This window comes from Gopherus evgoodei, unplaced genomic scaffold, assembly GCF_007399415.2.
Source record: "Gopherus evgoodei ecotype Sinaloan lineage unplaced genomic scaffold, rGopEvg1_v1.p scaffold_269_arrow_ctg1, whole genome shotgun sequence".
NCBI classification, from domain to species: domain Eukaryota; kingdom Metazoa; phylum Chordata; order Testudines; family Testudinidae; genus Gopherus; species Gopherus evgoodei.
This window is the reverse complement of record NW_022059932.1, coordinates 29,175-35,982: the sequence shown is the minus strand read 5'-3', so window position 1 is coordinate 35,982 and position 6,808 is coordinate 29,175. Positions and strand designations below refer to the sequence as shown.

The 6,808-nt window shown below is 50.2% G+C and overlaps 1 non-coding gene across 1 annotated transcript; it reads right to left on the bottom strand.

The window, feature by feature from the left end:
• Positions 1-2,260: 2,260 nt before the first annotated feature.
• On the bottom strand, positions 2,261-2,333 carry TRNAV-AAC. Its single transcript has one exon. It is a non-coding gene; the product is annotated as a tRNA-Val (tRNA).
• Between the last annotated feature and the right edge of the window lie 4,475 nt (positions 2,334-6,808).

Below are 6,808 nucleotides of genomic sequence, written 5' to 3'. Positions count from 1 at the left end.
GGAAAGAATCAAATCACAAGCCTGGAGTTGATGAAAAGGCTGCTGTGACTGGCATTAGCATGGTGGTTGCTTTGACTGCAATTGCTGCAACATAAAAGCCTGCACCACACGTCCTTGTGATTCGCTGGGGATGTCCACACACAGATGTCATGTCGTCTTCCTTTTGATTGTCACTGATGAAAAATGGAGCAGTTGGGAGAAAAGTCCCAGAGGCACTTGCCAGGTAAAGTGGAGGTTAGAGATGCAGCACCCAGTGGTGCCTTGCCAAATGTGTCCACTCCTCCCACTTTTTGGTCAATCTTTTGAGGAAGCAGAGAAGACTGCCTCTGCCTTGCAATGCAAATGCTTGTAAAAGAAATCGGTCGTTTTTTCTGACAAGTGTTGGAAGGAGGCACCTAAGAAACGTGGAGACAAGGAAAAGGTCATCGTAACTCAACTCGCATCCATGGCTCTTGAGGCCATAACGCAGAGCACTGAGCGACCACAGCTGGGGACAGAAGGGGCTTTTTCAAAGGCATTTTCCACTAGCAGGGTCTTCTCTGCGCACAGAATTTCTGATAGTTTGATGTCTGCAGGCCCCAGAGATCACTATTTTGGCATCTCTCTCTCTGTCTCAGTGAGCACCCGCTGTGGTTGTTGAAAGTCTGTGATGGGATCTCCGGGATGCAACCTGAACAGTGGGACCCCTGAGCCCTTTGTCCCACCACCTGGACTCCCTCTCACACATGTGATGCTGAGACAAGCTGTGAATCTCTGCCAGATATTGCACTTACACAGACATCCGTAGGTAGGGACACAGCCAACTGAATTACATGAATGCTTCTGCAGCCACTCATAACACTAATGATAGAGAGTCGCCCCCCCACAGCTCTGCAGCCTTGCACCCCTGGATCATACCATCTTGCCTTAATCAGAAGCCTGATCAGTGTGAGTTTGTTACGCAGGGTCCACCCCTCCCTCCCTGTGAATAGTACATGAACCAGCCTTGTAATGGAGCTGAGATTTCCCAAGAACTTCAAGCAAAATACACCAGTTTAAGTATAGCATAAAACAGATTTATTAACTACAGAAAGATGGAGTTTTAAGGATTATAAGTGGTAGGAATAAAAGATCAAAGTAAGTTACCATGGAAATTAAAGATAAATTCACAATCTAAACTTTACACCTGATTACACTAGGCTGTAGTTAGGTTATGCACACAGGAAGGCTTAATGCTCGAGCTGCTGCACATGCTGGGCAGGCTTAAGGCTGGGCTCCCATGGCAGGAGAGAAGAAGAAGACTCGGCCCCTGGAGGGGCAGGCTGGGGCTTCCTGGATCCCATTTGCTCACAGCCAGGGCCCTGCCCCCACTCCCAAGTCGTCCATGGTGCCCCCAGGTCGGCCAGAATGGAGCAGCGGTTTTCACTGCACTATGTCCACTTATGGCTTACAGGCAACTCCCAGACTCACCACAGCCCACCATCTCAGCCAGAAAGGAGCCCACTCAGCCTCACCACTGCTGCTTTTCCTTCCCCCCAGAACCCCGCTTCTCCTGGGCTGCAAGGAGCCATCCCTGGGATGCCAACAGGCAGCCACAGGGGTCTATCTCCCAGCAGCCAACCGCACCTCCATGGGTTTAGCCCTCAGAAGGGCAGGTGGGAGTTTCCTGGATCCCAGTTGCTCACAGCCAGCCCAGCCTCCACCTCTAAAACCATCAGTCATCCCCCCAGGTTGGCCATAAAGGAGCAGCCATTCTCCGCTTGGACTCAGCTTTGCTTGTTTTCCTTTCACCCAGAACCCCCCTTCTTCTCCAGGGCTGCAAGTAGCCATCCCTGGGAAGCCAAGAGGCAGGCATAGGATTCTGCCTCCCAGCAGCCAACCACAGCTCCCCAGGCTTTGCAGAATGAATGATGGTGCTCTACTAACCCCACTTAGCCACAATGATGTGCTTAGTTTCTGCCATGCCTTTCTCAGCTTGACTTTCCTCTTTTGCCCCATTCCTGCCTCACTTCCTCCTTTGGCATGTCACGCAAAGGAGGCCAGCAGGAAGAGCCGGCGTCCACCAGCCAATCTCCAAGGGCAGAGGAGGCCAAGCCACAAGTATCTGAAAAGTAACATGCCTCACTTCTGTAGGTTCTCCAGCCTGACACCAAGGTGCTTTCTCCACTGCTGTCAGCTCCTTCTGTCATGCAGGTGCTGGAGTTATCCCAGGGACAGGCCAGTGGCAGAAGGAGGAGCGCCTTCCTGAACAGCAAGGGGATCTGGGAAAAGGTAACCAGCATGTTTCTGCCTGGCTTTGAACCAGGGACCTTTTGCGTGTTAGGCAAATGTGATAACCACTACACTACAGAAACTCCATCTCTTCAGCTGTTGCTCACCCTGCCACAGACTGATGGACAAACCTAGAGAAAGTGGTGGCAGCCCTTCGATAGGTCAGCTGGCAGAGCAGAGGACTGGAGCCAGCACTCAGGAAGTCGTCCCTACCTCGCCCGTGTGACTCCAGCTTGAGGGAGAGCTTCTTTTTCTTCCCCTTGCTGACAAAGAGCAAGAGAAGAATGAAAGGTCAGGTGGGCCAACTCGGTGCAGAAGCCCATGCTGTCTTTTCCTCCTGCATAGCCTGAAATGAGGGACTCGTGGCAGTTAAAGGCCCTGCTGCACTCTCAGAAAACATCCCACCCCTGCACAAAGGGGGATAGAAGAGCCTGTTAGTCTAGCACGCTCCCAACTGAACTACTTCAGCAGCTGCTAGGTTTCTTTTTGGCCTATTACTTTTCTGTCTGGGATGTTGTTGTCAGCTGTGGCACAGAAAAAGGACGTCATTGTGAGTGACCCATGAAGACAAGATTCACTTTTGCCTTCTTTGTTCGGCTTTACTTGCTTCCTCACCCTATTCCTGCCTTAGTTCCTGTGTTACCTGAAGGCGACGGGGGCCCAGCAGTATGAGGAGGAAGTTGGGCAGGTAGACTCTGGTGGAAAAAGTCCTGCCACCACTTGCCACCCCACTCTCTTCTCCCAGCTTCACATATTGCCCACCAGGGACTTGGTGCCCAGCAGCGCAACGGAAGGCAGCAGACAGACCCACCCTCGCCTTGAAGCTCCAGCTCATTCAACCACATCTTCAGTCGCTGATGGCCAATGAGAGAGCGACATCACTTGCTATTTTAGCACTTGAAAATGCCATTGGCCAATCTTTGGATCTCTTTAATGCTGCGCTTCAGTTCATGATTGAAAGGTGAGAGAAGCGACCTTTCAACTAAAGGCCTGGGGTTAACATACTAACGCTGTCTCCTACTGTAACACTATTTAATACTGGCCAGCCCTGTGCTGGTGACAGTTCCATTTCTAGATGTTAGTACGTTTCAGTTACCGTTAAAATTAAAAAGTTTCTATATGCTTAAAGAAAATGCATTTGTTTTATTTGCTTATATATGGCATGAATAAATACAGGTTTACAGAACCTAGCCTGCAAATTTAGCATCTTATATGACAGAGAAAATCATGCATCGAAATTGTACATCGAAATCATGTACTGAGATACAAATGCAATGAAAAATTTTAACATATTGGAGGGGGACACCGAAGACACGTCTTGCCTGGGGTGCCACTTGGTCTAGGGCAGACACTGTCAGGGAGAACAGGAGTTAGTGTCACATGTCTATTTTCAGCCTGTAATCTGTGGGCACCCTGCTCTGCGGGAGGGATCGCGGTAGCACAGACTCAGGGCTGGAAAAGATCCCTGATTGAGGGGGTGGCTACATGGTTTACAGCACTCTTATGTCTCAGACAATGTGTCTCTCCCAAAGCCTCGGATCTGCATCCCCAGAATGCTCCTGCACTGCCTCCGCTTCTTTCACCTTCTACAGCAAGGAGCAGCAGCAAGGGTTAGGGATGAGCCATAGGCACTAGGTGGGGGGCAGAGGCTTCACGAGCCCAGAGTGTTTGCCTGTCTGGGCATTTTGGCTGAGACCTCAGGGACACATTGTGCGCCAGAATCCCAGGCATCTGTATGAAAGGAGCATAAGGACTTAAGAGCAGCCAGACTGGGTCAGACTGGGTCCATCTCGCCCAGTGTCCTGCCTTCCCATAGTGGCCAAAGCCAGGTGCCCCAAAGGGAATGAACAGAACAGGTAATCATCAAGTGATCTATCCCCTGTCACCCGCTCCTAGCAAACAGAGACTAGGGACACCTTCCCTGCCCATCCTGGCTCAGAGCATGTCCTCCATGAATCGATTTAGCTCTTTTTTTGAACCCTGTTATAGTCTTGACCTTCACAACATCCTCTGGCAAGCAGTTCTGCAGGTTGACTGTGCATTGTGTGAAAAAATACTTCCTTTTGTTTGTTTTAAACATGCTGCCTATTAATTTCATTTGGTGACCCCCAGTTCTTGTGTTATGAGAAGGAATAAGTAACACTTCCTTATTTACTTTCTCCACACCAGCCATGATTTTATAGACCTTTATCATATCCCCCCTTAGTCATCTTTTCTCCAAGCCAAAAAGTCCCAGTCTTATTATTCTCTTCCCATATGGCAAACACTCCATACCCGTTTCTGAACCTTTTCCAATTGCAATACATCTTTTTAAAGATGGGGTGACCATATCTGCAAGCAGCATTCAAGATGTGGGCGTACCATGGATTTATACAGTGGCAATAAGATTTTCTCTCTCCCAACATTCTGTTTGCTTTTTGCCAGCTGCTGCACATTGAGTGGATGTTTGCAGACAACTATCCACAGTGACTCCAAGATCTCTCACTTGAGTTGCAACAGCTATTTTACATCCCATCGTTTTATATGTAGAGTTGGGATTATGTTTGCCAATGTGCATCGCTTTGCATTTATCAGCATTGAATTTCATCTGCCATTTTGTTGCCCTTTCACCCAGTTTTGTGAAATCTCTTCTTAGCTCCTCACAGGCTGCTTCGCACTTAACTATCCTCTGTAGTTTTGAATCATCTGCAAATTTAGTCACCTCATTGTTTAGCAGATTGTTTATCAATATGTTGAATAGTCCCAGTACAGACACCACTAGTTACCTGTTTGCATCCTGAAAACTGATCATTTAGTCCTACCCTTTGTTTCCCAGGTTTTAACCAGCTATTGATCCATGTGAGGACCTTCCAGAGGTGAAAGTAAGCCGGTCTGGTCCGGTATGGGGTACTGGCAAGAGCGGGTACACTGTGCCAGCCTGGCCCGGCTTCCCCAGGCTGGTGATTTAAAGGGCCCAGGGCTCCCTGCAGAGGCCAGAGCCCCAGGCCCTTTAAATCGCCACCTGAGCCCCCCTGCCAGAGCCCCGGGGAGCAAATCACTGCCATGGACGCTGCTCTCTCCTGCGCTATGAACACAGAGCAGGGGCGGTGGGAGCTTCCTTACAGTGGGGAGGGGGCACCGTTATTTGAACTGTGGCACTCCCATGACACCCCTTCCTCAAGGACCCACACTCACACCACCCCTCCCCTCAAGGCCACACCCACAGAACGCCTCTTCCCCCCACCAAGGCTCCACCCTTCTCCTCACTCCATCATTTGTCCTAACAGCCGGTAAAGAGTGGTGGGGCCATGGCCCTCTAAACCCCCTGTTCCAGCACCCCTGACACAGAGCTAAGCAGGCAGCAGTGTGCATGTGTGACAGAGGGTGCTGTGCTGAGCTGAGCCAGTGAGGGAAACGGGGGCTGATGTTGGGGCTGTCCCCGTCCCCCTGCCTCAGGACTGGTTCCTTGTAGCAGCTGTCTGAACTTAGAGACAGCGTGCCGACACACTCTTCTCTAACACACACACACAAACACACTCTCTACCCCACCAGGCACATTGCAGTGGAAAAGCAGCTGGCAATCTAGTAGGACTCCCATGGAACAATGGGATAGAGAAACCTGCATCATGTGATGCTGTACCAGCCTGTGAGGCATTGCAAACCCTTCCCAAAGCACCTGCAGCCAGTTGCACAGCTACCCACAGTGCCCTGCTCTCTGTGGCCATCCAAGAGTCTAGCCTGGATGTGCTCTGGTGACACAAGGGGCATAGTGTGGACATGTAACAGCTGTTTAATTGAAACACTTTAAAGCCACATTACCCAATAGTGAAGATATAGCTTGAGAGTGAGACAAGGCTCAGCTCTGTTGAAATGTAAAGAACCACAACTTTCTCCACAGTGGGCAGGATTTGAACCTGTGCAGGGAGACCCTAAAGGATTTTTAGCTCATTGTTTTAACCACGCAGCCACAACTACCTGTTTGAGATCTGTCTCTCACTACACTCCAGTTCTGTTCTCCCTGAGTGATCAATTCCAGTTGTTTCCTCAGACCAGCTTCCACAACACACACACTGCTGTGCCATTGTGTAAGTGTGTCCCTGGCTGACCTGCAAGAATTCCTGCTCGTTTCCTTTCTGGTTGGAGCATGAGGAGAGTGTGTTTGTGGTCAATGACGTTCCTGTAGATTGTTGTCCATTTCCTGCTTTGATCATTCAGACAGTTCCTTTACCATCCTATCCCCAGCACATCAGGGATTGCAATAGCAGGGGGCAGGTTTTCTCTGGGGCACTGAGATTTGTCAGGGGGTTGGTGGCTCCTTTCTTTCCTCACCCTGGAGTAAACTCAGCTTTTTATTCCATCCTTGATGTTTCAAGGAATAACAAGAGATGACCGAGCAAAGAGGTGGACTGGGTGGGTCTCAGGGGAGGGGCAGAGAGGTGCAAGTGGTGGGCATGGCTGGTCTTAGGGGAGGGGGCAGAGAGGTTTGGACAGGGTGAGTCTCAGAGGAAGGGCAGAGAGGTGGGGGCAGCTGGCAGACCTTGGGGTACGGGGTGGAGAGGCATAAGGAGGTCTTTGGGGA